At 37.8% G+C, this 19,814-nt stretch overlaps 1 protein-coding gene across 3 annotated transcripts in view; it reads left to right on the forward strand.

The window, feature by feature from the left end:
* Nucleotides 1-19,814, forward strand: part of SLC12A6 (solute carrier family 12 member 6) — an 82,859-nt gene that overhangs the window by 16,307 nt on the left and 46,738 nt on the right. The window lies entirely within an intron of this gene.

The following is a 19,814-nucleotide window of genomic DNA, read 5'->3' on the forward strand; positions in this document are numbered from 1 at the left end:
ATTACCTACAGGTGAAATTGAATCAGTGGCAATATATGAAAAGTTTTCAAGCGAAAAGGAAGGCACAGTAAAAGTCAATTTACGCGGAATTTAAACTGCACCTTTTGCTGGGACAGTTTAAATTATATCTGGAAAAGTACATAAAGGGGAAGAGTATGGTTCAGTAGTTTTGTACAGTGGACTCTGCACTTGTGACTTCTCAGGTTATTCAGTATTTTGCCTCAGTTTACCAGTTAAACATTAATTCAGTAGCGAAAGGTCTAAGAACTCTTTAATGAAAGAAGTACAATAGATCATTTTGGTGACTAGCATAGCATCAGGTTTAGTAAGTTTGATGAATGTGATTATCCCTATTATTTTCTCTAAATGGTAAGAGTTACACTTGCTGGGGGAATTGTGGTTTTGAATTTTTAAACGTGCAGTTAAAATGTTAGTTAATATTGCATTAAATATAGATGTAGTTTGAAGCCCTTTATTTTTCAAGTCTATGAGTTTCATAAATTGTCGAAAAACTTCTCTAGTATGTGAATATAGGCTAAGAGAATAAATAATCTCTCAAAATTCCTTTTAATTCCATGACTCTAACTTTTCTTTATAGCTAGTAACACATCATAATTACTTTCTGTAAACTCCTGTTTACTGTCTCTTGTCTTTATGAATTTTTAAGAATCTCTAACTTACAGAGACTACAAAAAAAATTCCTTTTATTTTTTCCTTCTAGTGAGAGAATTTACGGGGGGAGATAAGATTTTTATGGAAAGTCTTTGCCAGGTTATTTTCATTTTGCTGAATAGTCAAGGGTGATAAGTTGAAGTGTTTAGCCTACTTTGAACTTGAACCTGGTTCTCCACAACTTTAGCTCAAAGAAGTTAAGGTTTTATTTTCCTGATTGTGTGTGTTTGAAGTTAATACTTTCTTAGTTGCTTATGTTTGCTGCCCTTAGATTTTAATCCCTTTAGGCTTTGGCTTTACTGTTGTCTTAATTTCACACAATGCAAACAAGTGAAGTCTATCTGTACCTCATTTTCACTTGTCATTGGTTTTTTATTTCCTTTCTTCACCACCTCTGCTCTGTTTTATTATTTCATCTTTACTGGTCCCATCATGTTTGGTGAAATCTGCTTTACTCAAATTGCAACAGTGTTGAAGTCATTTAATCTATTAGCAACTACCTAGAAGAGCTGTAAAAATTTTTTGATAGTAGCCAACTTTGTAATAAGTGACATGCTAGGCTTAATTTATGTTCTTCCATAGTTACTGCTTTGGGCAAAGAAGTGACAGATATAATCTAACTTGAATTTAATAAGGCTTTTTATTTTGGCGTTTTCCATGACAGCCCGAAAGTGGCCACTTGAATGAACTATTGTTTGGTAAGTGAACAACTGATGGGAATATATTATCTAAATTGTATTTTCTTTATCGTAGGGTTAAATTAGAGGGGAAGGAGGGAAACATGGGGAAAACTTAAAAAGTTTTTTTTTTGTTGTTTTTTTGGTTTGTTTTTTAGGATTATGACATTTTTGAGGATAGATGTTGTTTTGGGAGCAGTTGCTTAAAACGTAATAAGTTTTAGCCCCTGTTCTTCTGAGTTAAAAATCTAAATTGATTGTGGTTTTGTGGCAAGCACTTCTAACACTAGCCAGTTTTGTAACCAGTTGCTTTTTTTCATGTTTTTCTGTCTGTATCTGTGAGGAGAGAAAAATACATACTGTCATATAAATGGAACATATTTAGAAAGCAAATCCTTCTTTAAAATGTGTTCTCTCAAAGGTGAGATTTATTTGAACTAAGACAGGTAATTTGAGATAAAATAGAAATATGAATATAGACATAATCTAATTTTAAGAAGTACATTAATCCCTGCCATGCTAGCTACTAAATGTCAATCTAGTATAACCCTGCTTAATTAGTTTTGAAGGGAAAAGCAGAAACTCAGACTTCCTAACACCTTTTTTTTTTTTTTAATTTTATTTATTTGAGAGAGCGAGCACACGAGTGCAAGCGCACAAGCAGAGGGAGCAGTAGAGGGAGAGGGAGAAGCAGGCTTCCCACTGAGCAGGGAGCTCGATCGATGTGGGGCTCGATCCCAGGACGCTGGGATCATGCATGACCTGAGCTGAAGGCAGACGCTTAAGGACTGAGCCACCCAGGCGCCCCGTTAACATCTTTCTTGACTGTTTTCCTCCTTCCCCGTCCAGTTTAGGTGCCCCATCCTATGTTTTCCCAGCAGCCTGCCCGTGGAAATCCTATGAAACACATCTGTATTGCAATCATCTGTTAACTTGTCTCTCTTCCCCCAGCCAACTCACTGTCGGTCCTTGAGGATAGAGACCTTATCAGATCATTTGTGTATCTCCAAATCCAGGTGAATTGCACATAAGAGGCTATTCAGTGAATAGACTTTTTCTCTGCCTTTTAAGTTCACTAAACACACGTTCAGTGCAAATGTCATGCTAGGTGTTGGACTTTTTTCTTAAGGCTACAAAGGCGCAGAAAGTGTAAGTTCCCCACCAAAGGCAGCAGAATGGCTTTGGAGCCAGGGACCTGGCTTTGAATCCCAGTCCTACTGGGATTAGTCCTACTAATTATTACTAATTAAGAGTAGTGATAATTTGTATTAATTATTACTTGAGTGACTTTGGGCAAGTTATTTAACTTCTCTAACCTTACTTTACTCTTTGATAAAAGGAATAACAGTACCTACTTTACATGGTGGTTGTGAATTACATGGGAAAATGAATATAAAGCACTTAACACATGTGTGACACAGCATTCAGAAATAAGAGCTGCCTTTTACTTATTGTGATTAGTGGTTTAATAAGAACAAAAAGAAACAGCTTTGGGTAACTGGTGATGGAGAGAATAATAATATTGCCTAGAGGGGACCCTAGACAGGTATCTCAGAGGTTGGGATATACCTGATTCTTGAAGGGAAGTCTGGAAAAGATTATAAGTAATAGTAAAACAATAGGAGGTATGAGAAGAGGGTTTGGCGCATGTGGGAAATAAAAATTTAAGGTAGTTAGCACATTGGACATGTGGTGAAGAGAGCTAAGAGATGAGGCTACCTAATGAAGGATTATCAATTTCATCTTCTCTTCACTGTGGGATAATGGGTGTTTAATGCCTTTTTACAGATAAAGAAACCAAGGCTGTGGTCAGTAAGTACTTGCCTAGGGCTACATGGTGAGTAAAGCAGAGCCAGTGTTCAGACTTCTAAATTTTATGTGCTTCCCATCACACCCTGATGCCATGTCATAGTTTTTTTAAGAGTAAGTTACTTTGTATCTTGATGTTCATGGGTCCCCAGGAATTGATGTGTTACCAAATCTGTGATGGTTTTTATAGGAACAGTGCAACTGAATGTTACTGTTTATTGCATTTACTTAATCAGGTATAAATGTTTCATTCTTTCATTTATTTAAATATTTATTGAGTTTGTTAAAGTATTTCTCTGGAATAATTATTCCAAATCTTCTCCCTAACTCCTCAGATCTTCTTATAGTGTCTATGGATTAGGCAGATTTCAGCTGCTGGATTTACCTTCACTTGATAGATAGCAGATTGGAAGATTTACCCTTCCTTTGAAATAGGATTCTAAGGAAATTTTCAGAAACAGACCTGTAACAGAAAAGAAAGAAACCTGTATTGGTATTGAACAGCATCTCCAGACATTAGCTGTCAAGTAATCCAAATGGTATGAGAACATACTATGAGAGAGATAATTGTGTTAAATAGAGTTTTAGTTTTATTAAAAACCCACAAGCTGTTAGACTGCTATTAGTTCTGCTTGTTACCCATGAAGCTTATGTTCTAAAGAAGGTGATAGGACTACTTTCTTTTACTGACTAACATTGAAATAGGTTGAAGTAGACAAAGAGTTTCTTGGTATTGATTAAAAAATATATATATTTTTTCAGGAAGCTCTTGGCTGGCTCAGCTGGTAGAGTGTGTGACTCTTGATTTCAGGGTTGTGAGTTCAAGCCACATGGTGGGTGTGGAGTCTACTTAAAATTAAAAATCAGGGGCGCCTGGGTGGCTTCGTCGTTAAGTGTCTGCCTTCAGCTCAGGTCCTGATCTCAGGATCCTGGGATTGAGCCCCGCATCGGGCTGCCTGCTAGGCGGGAAGCCTGCTTCTCCCTCTCCCACTCCCCCTGCTTCTGTTCCCTCTCTCGCTGTGTCTCTCTCTGTCAAATAAATAAATAAAATCTTTAAAAAAATTAATTAAATTAAATTAAATTAAAAATATAAAATTTAAAAAATATATTTTCTGTAGTAAAGATGTAAAAGTTTTTTTTGGGTGTGCCCTTTTAACTATTCAGTGGGGTTTTTACCAACCTAGCTAACAAAAATTCAGATCTGCTGTTTTAAAATATGAGAGTGAAGAGTTTTCCTTAAATATGATTCAGTGAGACATGTTTTTCTGCCTCCCTTCCCAGCCCCTAATATTCCATCATTGTCAGAAGGAACATCTCCCTGAATTTCAATACTCTTTAGAATCTTTTTTTTTCTAGAATCTTTCCCCAATTTTCCTTGCTTTGTGTCCAACCCTCTGTGTACCATCTACTGCTTTTGCCCCATAGGGGACATACCAGATTAGAACTCATTTAATGCTATAAAGATAAAATTTCTCCAAAATATATATATACATGCATACTGCTTAATATTCTTATATTCTTAATATTCTTATATTCTATACTCAAAGCAACATTTAGTTTAGGATTATAAAAATATTAAGTGTAGTTGTAGCATATTGCAAAATACAGTTTCACATTTCAGACTGAATTTAGACATTTGGCATAAGTTACAAAATAGATTGTAAGCTGATAAGCTTTAAAGAATTTAGCATGTCTTGGTTTTGCCAGGTGGAAAGAGGAAATGACTTTACATTACAAAATGTCATCAACATTGTAGTAGTAATTGTTGAGTACCTGGGGTGTGCCAGGCATATTACAAATATTGGTTTATTTAATCCTCACAACAACCAGGACAGGTGACCATTATCCCCATTGCAGAGATGAGGAAAGTTCGGTGCCAAGAAATTAGGTAGGCTGTATAAGTGGTAGACACGGAACTCAGACAAGGGTCTCTGTGACTCGAAAGCCTTTTTTCTTCTCACCACACCACACTGTCCCTCTACTTTAAACAGTCACACAATTATTTATTGCTCTGGGGTCTCAGTAGTTACTAGTTCTTCTTAGGTTCTATTTCTTTTGTTTTTTGTATTTCTCAAAATTAATTGGAAGTTAATTGCTGCTTCTATCTTTTCATGTGTTAGGTTTTTTAAAATTTGGTGTAGAATATTTCCACATGTAAAATACTCTTTCAAATGATGCTGAAAATTGAGAGATCTGAACAAGCAATGAACCTGGTTAACTCTGACAATCCTTTACTAGCCCTCTGCTTCTGAAATTCCTAGGGAGATGTATACTTCTCAGTGAGATAGGAATAGAGGCTTCATTAAAGACTGAGTGTTAATGATGGGCATATGGAGTAAGTGAAAGAATCTTAATATAACTTTTTTAAAAAATAAGATTATTTGAGAGAGAGAGAGACAATGAGAGCACAAGCAGGGGGAGAAAAAGAGCGAGAGGGAGAAGCAGACTCCCGGATGAGCAGGGAGCCCGATGCAGGACTCGATCCCAGGACCGGGAGATCATGACCTGAGCCACCCAGGCGCCCTCTTAATACAGCTTTTAAGAATATATATACTACTGGATGTATGAAAGAGGTGTTTATTTTAGTGTATTAGAAAAAATTGTATTTTCATGGATCTTAGAATGAAGCTAGGTAAAAACATAAGTCTGTTTAGAGAAAAGTACTAATATAAGTAGAGCAAAGACATGGTCAAGATTGAATATGGTTGCATAAATAGTGTAAATGATTTTGATCCATTCCATACCCTCACATAGTGAATTAATTTCCTTTCCTTTCCTTTCCTGTGGGTTCCTTCCACTGCAACATCTAGCTTTCTGGTGACAGGAGATTTCAATGGTTGTATTAAGAATGGTGAACCTATAGTAAGAGTCCTTTTCAAAAGCTGTCTTTATTTCCCCCGCGGTCACATTGCCTTTGTTCATATATTTTTCATTGAACTCCTTTCTCCTCTGCCTACTTCCTGTGTACCACAAAAAATTGTACAGACTCCTATCATCCCAAGACCAAGATGACTTGCCTGATCCTCTACCCCCACTTTGATTATTGCATCAATCCATATCAGCACATTACATTTTGCAGTATGTTCTGAACTTGCAGTGGCTCGTAATTATATTCATATCTCTTCAACCATATTGTGAATTATATGAGGGCTAGGGATAGTGTTTTAATATTTTTTTGATAATTATCTATATTTTACTATGGAAAATTTCATACAAAAGCTCAGTGACTTTCTGTTCATACCTCTTAAAACCTGTTGGTGTTTTTCTTTATATTTAGATGTTCCTTATATTTAGGGATATTAGTTCTTTGTGATTTAAATTGCAAATATTTTCCCCAACCAATATTTCTTTTAAAGTTTTATTGAAGTATAATTGATATAAAATAGATTGCACATATTTAAAGTGTACATTTTGATGAGTTTTGACATCTGTATATACTCCTGAAACAGTTATCATAATCAAGATAATGAACATTTTCATTGCCTCCAAAAGTTTCCTTGTACCCTTTTGTAACCCACTCACCTAATTCCCTGGTCTCCAGGCAACCACTGATCTGCTTTCTGTTACTGTACATTAGTTTGCATTTTCCTAGAATTCTATATGAATAGAATAATAGAGAATATACTCTCTTTTGTCTGACTTCTTTTATGTAACATAGTTATATTACGATTCATTCATCCATCTAGTCAATATCCTTTAAGTCCAAGTAACATTAAGATCTTCCTTATTTCTCAGAGCTTAACATTAAGGGCAGTAGTTGAAAATGATAGAACCCACAGATATTTGGACTTAACAGAGGCTTTTATTTTTTTTATTTTTATTTTTTTTAAAGATTTTATTTATTTATTTGACAGAGAGAGAGACACAGTGAGAGAGGGAACACAAGCATGGGGAGTGGGAGAGGGAGAAGCAGGCTTCCCGCGGAGCAGGGAGCCCGATGCGGGGCTCGATCCCAGGACCCTGGGACCATGACCCGAGCCGAAGGCAGATGCTCAACGACTGAGCCACCCAGGCGCCCCAACAGAGGCTTTTTAAATTTTTGAACTATTTGCCAGGATTTGAATGTTTTTAGTATTAGTCTGTAAACAGAACGTACTTTTCAGAGCAGGTTCTGGGAAGGTGAAATCTCACTATCCCTCTGTTCCTGATTCCAGCCTGTATCTGCCTTATTTGAGCCAAATGGCCCCTGGATCCAGTGAACAGTTAGGTGCAAGTGAGGCCTGGGCTCTGTGGGAGATCTGTCAGGGAAAGATGGCACAGGACTTGTTCCTCAAATTTATGGGAGGAAAAAGAGGCAAAAGCTTTCCAGATGGAGATGAGGAGAGAAAGTGCCAATAAGCACATATAAAGCTATTCAGCATCATTAGTCATCAGGGAAATGGACATCAAAACCACAGTGAGATACCACTTCGCATCCATGAGGATGGCTCTAATAAAAAGATGGACAGGGGCGCCTGGGTGGCTCAGACGGTTAAGCGTCTGCCTTCAGCTCAGGTCATGATCCCAGCGTCCTGGGATCGAGCCCCGCATTGGGCTCCCTGCTCAGCTGGAAGCCTGCTTCTCCCTCTCCTACTCTCCCTGCTTGTGTTCCCTCTCTCTCTCTGTCTCTATGTCAAATAAATAAAATTAAAAAAAAAAAATCTAAAAAAAAAAGGATGGACAATAACAAGTGTTGACAAGGGTATGGAAAGATTGAAGCACTCATATACTTATGGTGGGAACATAAAATGGTGTAACCACTTGGGAAAATAGATTGGCAGTTCCTCAGAAAGTTAGAAATAGAACTAGAGTTACCATGTGACTCAGTGATTCTATTCTTAGATATATACCCAAAAGAAATGAGAATATATGTCCACATAAAAACTTGTATGGGAATGTTCATAGCAGCATTATTCACAATAGCCAAAAAGAGAGAAATAACCCAAATGTCTACTAATTTCACTAAAAGTGAAATGTGATATATCCACATAACAGAATATTATTTGTCAATAAAAATCAGATGAAGTACTGATACATCCTACAATATGGATGAACCTTGAAAACATGTGAAGTGAAAGAAGCCAGTCACAAAAGACCACATATAATTTCGTTTATATGAGATGTCTGGAATAGGCAAATTTAGGAAACAGAAAGTCGGTTAGTTGTTGCTTTGGACTGGGTAAGGTGGGGGAGTGAGATGGAGATTGACTGCTAATGGGTATGGGGACCAAAATGTAAAATTAGATTGTGATGACAGTTGCACAACAAAGCAAATATATTCAACATTGAATTGAACACTTAGTGGGTGAATTATATGATATGTAAATCATATCTCTAAAAGCTTTTAAATAAAGGGACTAAGTACCAATACATGCAAAACTTGCATGAATCTCCAAGGCCTTATGCTCAATGAAAGAAGCCAGTCTCAAAAGGTTATATACTGTAAGGTTACATTTATGTATTTTTTAAATTATGGAAGATCATGACACATTAATAATCAAAACCTGTTTGTGTGCATGTGTATATTCACATACAGACTAAAAATGCTTTTTAAAATTTAAATATACAACAGTTACAGCAGTTGTTTCCATTTTAACTTCTCTATGTTTGAAACTTTAGAAAATGTTAAATTTAAGCAATTAACCTTTGACCATGACATGAAATCAATATAGGTTCTTAAAATATCAGAAATGTTTATTGTATGCTCTTAGTCCACATAATACAAAGCTTTAGCTCCTTAGAATTTGGGTATTAAGGTCAATTTCCTACCCTCCTTATTAAGGAGGTGGTCTATATGGTGGTTAGGCCTCTTCTTCCAAAACCATCTTTTAAAGTGAAGGAAACCTGGGTGGCTCAGTCAGTTGAGTGTCCAACTCTTGGAAGGAAGGGAGGGAGGGTGAGAGGGAAATACAGAAATATATAAAGTGAAGGAAACATGAAATATATTTTTCTACAGTTCATGAAAAATAATTTGGGTCATCCACAATGCCAAAGAAGGATATAAGGTATCAACAGTCTTCTTGAATGTTTGCGACTATCCCCAAATCCTAAGTAAGGATTATTTCTTGGTGAGATTGTCCCCCAGTGCCATCAGTTTCACGTCTACCAACGTCAGGCTGTCCCCTTCCCTGCACTACAGTGGGCCCCTGTAGATAAGACTCACGACTGGCCCTGGTTCTTGGTCTACTCCAACTTCAGCTCCTTGCCTGCTGGCTGCTGTTGTCTTGCCACCTTTTCTTCAGGCCAAGTCTGATGGATCCGAAGGAAGATTGCTAAATGAACTCTCATAAACTTTCTCAGGATTTGTGTATAGTGTTCTCTGCTCCCATTGACTCTGCCTTTTTACTACTTCCCACCTTTCTTACCTAAAAGGTGTCTAGTTTTTTTGGGGAAAATTGGCATGACAGCATTGCAGTCATAGTTCTTTCAATGATTTTTTCTGTTTCCTTCTGTTTGCACTTTGTTCTATTAACTATTATTTCCAGGACCTGATCTCAGTTCCTCTCTCTTTACACTGACTTCTAGGGAAGTTTATCCTTTTATCTTCAACTCTGTGTTTTGATGATGTCTTTAAATTTTTTATTTCCATTATTAACTTTTTATTGAAACTCGTCCTGAATTTCTATCTCTGAGTATTTTTCTTTGAAATCAGTTCATCATCAGTCAATTAACAAGCATGTATTGAGTATTTTATAGCATGTACAAGATACTGCTATGTTACAAAGAGCTATAATTGTCACAGCAACACTAATACAAAGTTCTTGCCCTCAAAGCACTTAAAATGGCAGATAGGACCCTGACCCTGCCCACCCCCCAACCCCCACCCCTGGATTGACTTACTGGGCCTCCTCTAGTTCTCTTTTCTTTAAAAAACTTTTTTCGTTTTTCGTTTACTTTTTCCTCTCAATCTTGATAGCTGTGTTGCTCGGGTAGGGCCACGGGGGTGGTTATCTCACAGCTATGAAAATTGGTGCCACCAAAAATTCATTTCCAACTTCAACTGTACTGTTAACACTATTCAGACATTCTTCTAAGTAATCCTAGTTATCCTCCTTTCTCTTAAGTTTTTCACAAAACTTAAAATGTTTGTTAAGCTCCCAATCCTCCATTCTCTTATATTCAGCACATGACTGAACTTCTACTTCTCAGAGTAAACTATAATTCCAAAATGCCTCTTCCCAACATCCATATTGACACCTATCCTTTACCTTCTTCTTTCTTATGTAATACTCATCTGTACGCCTGCGCTCTAGAGCTTTTCTTGCCTCCTCTCTCCTGTGTTTTCTATATTGGCTCTTTCCCCTCGCTGTACTAAAACATTCCCCCAATCCCTTTCTTTCCCTCTCTTTCACCAATTGTTGACCCTTTGGTCTCCCAAATATTTCTCAAATCTGTCCCCTCTCCCTATCCTCATTGCTACTACGTTAGTTCAGGATAGTTCCTTGTTGCTTCTTGTCTAGCCTCCTAAAGCCATCCTTATAGTAGCTACCAGAGGAATTTTTCTCAAATATATATCTCATCCTTTTACTCTCCCATTTAAAACACTATTGTCTCCCCATTGCCTGCAGAATAAAGTCTGTTATGCTTAGCAGGTCATACATGTGCCTTCATGATCTAGAACATTCCAGCTGAACAGTCTGAGTTCAAACTTCACTTCTCCCTTGATGGCTTCTCCATTACATTCTTCAGGGAATGTAATGTATTTTACACACTCCCATATCTCTTTGTCTATATCTCTACTATATAGTGCTTTAATCACCATGATGTAATTGTTTTACCCATATGTGCTATAAATCCCCAAGGGTAGCTACTGTGTTCTGTTCTTTTTGTATCCCCAAGTGCCTAGCATATAGTATTTTTTTTTTTAAGATTTTATTTATTTATTTGACAGAGACACAGCGAGAGAAAGAACACAAGCAAGGGGAGTGGGAGAGGGAGAAGCAGGCTTCCCGCTGAGTAAGGAGCCCGATGCGGGGCTTGATCCCAGGACCCCGGGATCATGACCTGAGCCGAAGGCAGATGCTTAACGACTGAGCCACCAGGTGCCCCTGCCTAGCATATAATATTGACACAGGTGCTTAGTAAATATTCTTTGAATTAATAGGTTGATTAATGAAAAGATAATACAAGGCAGTATATGCCCAATAATTCAGAGGAAGGTTAAAGCTGATAGAAAATTAAATCTCAGGGTAGGCCTACACAAAGAAGCAGTTGAGTTGGCCCTTTAAAGGACGTAGAACTCAGATAAGTAGGAAAGAAAGAAAAGGAAATTTTCAATGAAAAACTGATGTAATCAAAGATACATGGGTCTATGGCATGCCTGGATGGCTCAGTTGGTTAAGCGTCCAACTCTTGATCTCAGCTCAGGTCTTGATCTCAGGGTCGTGAGTTTAAGCCCCAGCAAATGATAAGGTTAGAAGTAAGCTAGTGCTAGATTATAAAAGACTTGAAAGACAGGATGAGGTTTTTGGAGTTCCTCCTGTAAGCCAAGAGATCCAAACAAGTAAACCAGTGTCTACTACAGGTGTTGAGTCCATTAGCCTCTGCTACCACCAGCACCCCTAAGCCCAGCCTGAGAATTCACAGTAGGGATGGAGGCAGAACCTACAAAGACAGTCCTTTCCTTTCCTTAGAGGAACTTGAACCAGCACCCACATGTGACGTCTGGATATAAGTAAGTGAGAATGATCATGTCTTCACAAAATGGTTGGGGACTCCTGGCACTGTCATTGGAGACCTTTGAAAGTGTTTTGTTTTTTAAGCAGTGAAGCAATCTAATAAAGGCAGAATTTTAGGATTATTAATATGAAGGAAAATACAGGATTGTTTGAAGGTGGGAGATTTGGTGACAGGGAGAATAATTGAGCTATTTCAATGGTCCAGGCTGGAAAGGACAAGAATCTAAATGATGGCAGTGCGGTGGAAAAGAAGAGGTGGGTATAGAAGCCACAATGGACTGGATTTCGTGAATGAGGGAAGGGGAAGAATCAAAAGTTGGAAACGCATATGCTGACTGGTTCTTATTACCCACTTTTTTTTGGTCAATGACAGATTCTTTGTTCCTGTCAGTTTAAGTGTATGTTATATATTAGGTACAATGTATTTGTAGGTATGATAACTACAGACTAATATATAATGTTATGTTATATATCATTATATATTGGTTGTAATTCATACCTGGCATTATATAAAGGTATATTATTAGGTATAATTATTCCTTTTATATCTCTAGAACTTCTCCATTAGCCATGTCCTGTTAATCCCTCTGTTTAGAATGTCTCCCCTTGGGGCGCCTGGGTGGCTCAGTTGGTTAAGTGACTGCCTTCGGCTCAGTTCATGATCCTGGAGTCCCAGGATCGAGTCCCGCATCGGGCTCCCTGCTCGGCAAGGAGTCTGCTTCTCCCTCTGACCCTCCCCCCTCTCATGTGCTCTCTCTCATTCTCTCTCTCTCAAATAAATAAAATCTTTAAAAAAAAAAATAGAATGTCTCCCCTTCTCCATTTCTCTCACCCTTCTGCTTTTTGATAAACTATCCATCCTTCAAGATTTAGCTCAGTTATTTCCTTGATACCATTCTTGACTGCTTTATTTTGTTTTCTTTCCTTTTTGATTCCCACAATATTTGTACCTATACTGTAACAATTATTTTTATTGTTTCATAATTGTATAATTCCTCTCCCAACTTCTTGAGAAGAAAGGGTAACTCCTTCGGTATGTGTAGTGCCTAGCACAGTACCTGACATACAGTAGGCATTCAGAGTATCAGTTGAATTAATGATAATAATCCTAGAGACATGTTCGAGGTGGTTGTTAGCATATGGACACATTACAGTGGTCTAATAACGATTATGCCTGCCTGTCTCTAATAACTCTGACATTCATTTCATTTTGCATATTGCCCTTGTTTCCTTGCCTAAAACACTGCTTTTGTTGTTAGACTTTTTTTTTTTGAAGATTTTATTTATTTATTTCACAGAGAGAGAGACACAGAGAGGGAACACAAGCAGGGGGAGTGGATGAGGGAGAAGCAGGCTTCCCGCTGAGCAGGGAGCCCAAGGCGGGGCTCGATCTCAGGACCGTGGGATCATGACTTGAGCAGAAGGCAGATGCTTAACCAACTGAGCCACCCAGGCGCCCCCGTTTTTAGACTTCTATGTAGAGAATTTCAGTTGTTTTTCATCTGCTTTAGACTCCAAAGACTTTTGCTAATATGACCCAAGCCTTCTAAGCAAACCATCCCAGACATGTGCCATGTTTATTCTGCTCCTGCGATTTTGAGTTCTCCGTGATTTTTAAGGTTTTTAAAAGTTCTGCTTAAAGCTCATACTGCCTCGATCCATGTTGCTCCTCCCCTTCTTTGGACCCTTAACAACAGCACTAAAGGCTGTACCACAGGTTATTAGCTCTGCCACCTTAGACAAATCATTTCAGCTTTCTCTGGGCTAGTTTCTTCTGGAACGTGGGAAAAATTCTTCCTCACAGGGTTGCTGTGCAGATTTGGTATGATGACAGTAGGACATGTTCCCTAAATTGAGTCATTTAGAGACTGCCTTTATAATCTTTCCATTTTTATGTATCATCTTTGTGTTTAATATTTTTTTCTTAAATTGAATCACTGAAAGGGACTTTATCACTAAATGAAATACCAGCATGCTTACTACTCTATAAATAGAGAATAAACTAAAAATAGATATAATATAAACGGTATTAATCTTGCTAGATACTGTTGCCAAGCAGAGGCTTTTAGCCTGTTAAAAAAAGAGATCAAGAGGCAGTGTGTCTTAGTGGGATATGTGGTGAGAGGTTTTTTTTTGTTTTTTTTAAGATTTTATTTATTTATTTGTCAGAGAGAGAGAGAGGGCACAAGCAGGGGAAGCAGAGGGAGAGGGAGAAGCAGGCTCCCCGCTGAGCAAGGAGCCCAATGCAGGACTTGATCCCAGGACCCTGGAATCATGACCACAGCTGAAGGCAGATGCTTAACTGACTGAGCCACCCAGGTGGCCCATAAGTGGTGTTTTTAATGATCACTGTTAGTTCCACACATTATTTTGCTGATTTGTAATTTAATTATTTCATACATACCTTTTGTTATTTCCTAATATATTTTCCTGGATAATGAAGAGTTAACTATGTTATTAATATTCATTCTTATACCTACATTTTATGATCAGCATGATGTAATAGAAAATCAGAATCCAGGTTCAAGCCAGTCTTTGAAATTTACTCTCATTACACCCTGGCCGAACCATTGAACCTAACTTAGCTTTAGCTTCTTTATATATGTCCTACCTGTATCACAGAGTTATCATGGGAATCAAATGAAATATGTGAAAACATTTCAAAAACTGTAAAATGTTATTAAACATGAAATCCCATTATTACTACCATTCTTTTTTAGTTTCTTAAGTTGAATTTGACTCTTCAACTAGTTTGTGAGCTTCTTAATGTCAGGAAATACCTTATTCTCATTATTTTATTTCTTACAGTATCCAACATAGCTTTATTTGTTTTTAAAACTTAATTAAGTTATTGCTTATTTGAATAGGAGTCATTAATAAACTTGTACTGGGAATGTAATACAGACACTCCTGGACAATTACTATTGTAATTATTTTATCAAAAAATCCCAAATCATATGGTAATGCATATTTAGTCCAAATTATCAATTTATCAAATTTCAAAATAAGACGAGTTACTTAAACTATTAATATCACGTGACTGTACAATTTTAATCAATGTGTATATTAGTCTAAGTATTCACCCACATTACTTTTGTATTCTTCTAAGTATGTTGTACTGCAAAACGTTTAAAGTTCTAAAAAATATCCCCAGCTACCTAAATTCTAATTTAATCATGATTATTTGCAGCACTATAGTTTTTTTTATTTTTCTTAAGGATCATTCCATGGCTCTTCTCAATTTTCTTAATAGTTACCATTTAATGAGTATCTATCATCTGTAATCCTCACAATAATTTCTGTGGTGTTCCTGTTGCATAGATGGTAAATTAAGGCTAAGAAATTGAAGCATTTTTTATAATTTTTTTTTTTTTTTTTTTAAGATTTTATTTATTTGCGAGAGAGACAATGAAAGACAGAGAGCATGAGAGGGAGGAGGGTCAGAGGGAGAAGCAGACTCCCTGCTGAGCAGGGAGCCTGATGTGGGACTCAATCCCAGGACTCCAGGATCATGTCCTGAGCCGAAGGCAGTCGCTTAACCAACTGAGCCACCCAGGCGCCCCAGAAATTGAAGCATTTTTGCAGAGTTACACGAATAGCGAATATAGAGCTAGGATCGCACCTGAGCTCTATCTGCTTCCAGATCCTGTGTTCTCTTTTCACTGTGCCTCGCATTTGCTCCAGGACAGCTGCACAGCTGTCACAGTGTGCCTCCTCTCCCACTCCATTCATCATCACCATCATCACTCTTCTCCCAGACACCCACAGCTCAGGAACTTCTAATTGCTCTTGGAAAAACCTTTGACTCGTTTCTCCCCACCCCACCCCCACCATCTCCAGTCAGTCGGTGTGCTAACCTTGTGAAACCAGCCTCTGACCACTACTCAGCAGCTCTGGTACTTCTGACCTGATCCAAACTACCATCCCCTTTTCTTGTACCATTGCAAAAGCCTTCTGTGTCCTACGTCCTCACCTGCCTCCTGCAGTCTATTTCCAGACAACAGCTAGAGTGATCATGTTAAAGCATAAATCAGAACCTTCCAATGGCTTCCTTGCTCACTCAGAGTTAAAACCCAAAGTCCTTTGTGTTCCACATGGCGCCCCACATATCCATCTCTTATCACTTTTACCCTATTCCCTTTGGTAACCTGGCCTCCTTGCTGTTCACTGAACATGCCAACCTGCACCTGCTTCAGGTTCTTTGCATTAACCATTCCCTCTGCCTGGAATGTTCTTCCTGCAGGTATTTGTATGGCTAGATGCCTCACTTCAAGTTTCTGGTCAAATACCACCTTATCTGAGAGACCTTTTTTAGACTCAGTATCTAAACTAGCACACAAACCATCCCCCTACTAATCCTCTCCATTCTCTTATTCTGCTTTTTGGTTTTAGAACTCATCACTCTTGACAAATATGTTGCTCTTTGATCATGTAAGCTCTTTGATGGCAGGGATTTTGCTACTACATTTCTAGTAATTAGAATAGTATTTCACATGTAGAAGGTGCTCAAAAAATTTTATTGAGTAAATAAATGAATGAAAGAAACTATAAATTTAGAGTAACATGGACATGACCTCTGAAGACAAGCTCAAGAATTCTCCTCTGGAAGATCTCATCACTCTCTCCACCATGGATTCACCCCTATTACTGTGTCTTCCTAAGATTCCTGCAGTAGACTCCTAATTGCTTCCCTGTTTCTGCTCTTCCTCCCCCCACAGTGCATTCTTCAGCCATTAACTAAAAAGTTAATCAGACCTCTCTTACTGCTTTTAAAACCTTCCAATTGTGTCACCTCACTTTCATAGTAAAATTTACACTCTTTACCATGGTCTGCAATACTACAGCATGTATCTGCTACCTAGTTTGAGGACTTTTTTTTAAAACCACTTTCTTCCTCATTATGCTTTAGCCACATTGATATTTCCTAAACATGCCAAGCTTATTCCCATCTTAAGGCCTTTGCATGGCTACTTCTCTGCCCTGATCAGTCCTCTTCAAGATCCTCACATGTCTGTCTCCTTTACATGCAAGTCTCATCATAAAGGTTACCTTCTCGGGGCGCCTGGGTGGCTCAGTTGGTTAAGCGACTGCCTTCGGCTCAGGTCATGATCCTGGAGTCCCTGGATCGAGTCCCACATCGGGCTCCCTGCTCGGCGGGGAGTCTGCTTCTCCCTCTGACCCTCCCCCCTCTCATGTGCTGTCTCTCTCATTCTCTCTCTCTCAAATAAATAATAAAAAAAAAAAAAAAAAAAAAGGTTACCTTCTCAGAAAGGCCTTTACTGTCTACCCAATCCAAAATAGCTTCTCTATTCACTTTTCTTAATTTTGGCTTATGATAAATGTTATAAAGAAAATAATCTTGATTATTAACTTTCTTTTATTCTTTATCTCCCCATATCTGCATGAGAACAGGAAATTTGTCTTTCGCATTAATTTATTGCTCTGTCCCTAGCACATAGAACAATGCTTGAGACTTCTTAATCACTCAACTAGTTGAATCAATGAATGAAGATGTATAATAGTCATCTGGGCACTTGATAAACGGCAGAACCTTAGGCTTTTCTCATGAGATCGAGTCAATTAGGGCTAGTTATATGATCCAGGAATTTGTAGTTTAACGAATAACTCCAAAAGGGGAACCCTCCTACACTGTTGGTGGGAATGCAAGCTGGTGTAGCCACTCTGGAAAACAGTATGGAGGTTCCTCAAGAAGTTGAAAATAGAGCTACCATATGACCCAGCAATTGCACTACTGAGTATTTACCCCAAAGATACAAATGCAGTGATCCGAAGGGGTACGTGCACCCCAGTGTTTATAGCAGCAATGTCCACAATAGCCAAACTATGGAAAGAGCCAAGATGTCCATTGACAGATGAATGGATAAATATATATATGGATATATATATATACATACATACATACATACATATACACAATGGAATATTATGCAGCCATCAAAAGGAATGAAATCTTGCCATTTGCAACGACGTGGATGGAACTGGAGGGTATTATGCTGAGCGAAATAAGTCAATCAAAGAAAGACATATATCATATGATCTCACTGATATGAGGAATTCTTAATCTCAGGAAACAAACTGAGGGTTGCTGGCATGGTGGGAGGTGGAAGGGATGGGGTGGCTGGGTGATAGACATTGGAGGGGGTATGTGCTATGGTGAGCACTGTGAATTGTGTAAGACTGTTGAATCACAGACCTGTACCTCTGAAACAAATAATACATTATATGTTAAAAAAAAAGAAGAAGAAGAAGATAGCAGGAAGGGAAAAATGAAGGGGGGGAAATCGGAGGGGGAGAGGAACCATGAGAGACAATGGACTCTGAGAAACAAAATGAAGGTTCTAGAGGGGAGGGGGGTGGGGGGATGGGTTAGCCTGGTGATGGGTATTAAAGAGGGCATGTACTGAATGGAGCACTGGGTGTTATACGCAGACAGTGAATCATGGAACACTACATCAAAAACTAATGATGTAATGTGTGGTGATTAACATAATAAAATTAAAAATAACTCCAGATGATTCTTTTGCCTGGGCGAAGTTAGAGAATACTGGTTTAATGGTAATATTGCTAAGTGAAAGAAATGAGTAAATGGGAATGATGATTCAGGGAGTTATCATTTAACCTTGGCATATTGAAATGAATGAGTTGAACATTTCCCAGAGTGTATACAATATGACACTAATCACATAAAATGTGTGATGATAAATGAGTTATCTCTTCTGATCTATTTAAGAATGCCAAATATTACATTCTTTTGGAGATTAGTTCGGCAGCCATTAGCATATTGAAACGTCTGAGAAATTAAACATTATAGGAATTTACTTGAGTGTTAAATATATTTGCCAAGTTTATTTACCACCCCTACCCCAAATCATTTTCTCAACAAATCTCTATTAATATACTAAAGAAAATGCATGGTACAAGAAGTACAGTCCTTGGTTCACTGCTACGATAGCTTATTCTCTCCATGGTTAGCTGTCTACACAAATCACTTGCATGACTGATGGTTTGGACTAGACCCTGTCCTAGCAGAAATTGTTTTTTGGCAGAAGTATATTCTAAGTATCTTTTTAAAAATATGTTATTATAATAAAAATTCAGATAAGGATCTTTTGACTCTCCTTTGTTGGGTAGGCTAGAAACATAAAAAACTAGTTAAATTAACTTCTGTATACATTGCTTTACATTTCCATCTTACAGCTAAATTATTTTGCCTACAATTGCCTTATGTTTTTCACCCACTTATTTATTTAAACCCAATTAATCACATGTAAATTTTTCTAGGTCTTTCTGGTCTCATTGCAGTAAGTTCAAAATGTATATAAAGAAGATAGGCTTTTTCAGATTTTACCTTATTTCAGCTTGTTTTCCTTCTTGGGTTTCCCACTACAATAGGTACCCATTTAGAGAGGCAGAATCTAGTAACTGTGAATGTTAGAGTAATTGTCTTTGATTCCATTTTTAATCCGCTTTGCCTAATTCTGAGTCAAAATGGTTTCTTATGATAATGCTACTTTGGTTTTTTAAAAGTTGGAGTCCAGAAAGTTAGGAATGTGTTAAGACTGGTGATTTCAGGTATTTTGTATCCTTGTATTCGAGGTATATCTAGATAATATACACTATAATGAGCTGATTGTCCTCATGTATATGCACTTGGTCCTGCCTACTTCTTTTTCTAGATAATTAGGCCTAATAGTTTCCACTATTGAGTGTGTTACTTAATGAAATTACTGATACTATCTTTAATGAAGACTAAAACCTGCTACACTGAGTTTTACATGCAAGGTACAAGCTAGCCTTTATTTGCTTCAAATTCTCTACTAACAATGGTAGATGAAGTAATTAGCAAAGGAAATTCAGAAAAGGCTATTGCTGTGGGCAAACTAAGGGAGATAATAAGGCTCTTCAGAAATACTATTTACAGAGGCAGTTTTACAAGCAGGTACCACCCACAATCATTTTTCTCTCTATTCTCCGAGGC

The sequence above is a fragment of the Phoca vitulina genome, unplaced genomic scaffold (assembly GCF_004348235.1).
Source record: "Phoca vitulina isolate PV1807 unplaced genomic scaffold, GSC_HSeal_1.0 scaffold20, whole genome shotgun sequence".
NCBI classification, from domain to species: Eukaryota; Metazoa; Chordata; class Mammalia; order Carnivora; family Phocidae; genus Phoca; species Phoca vitulina.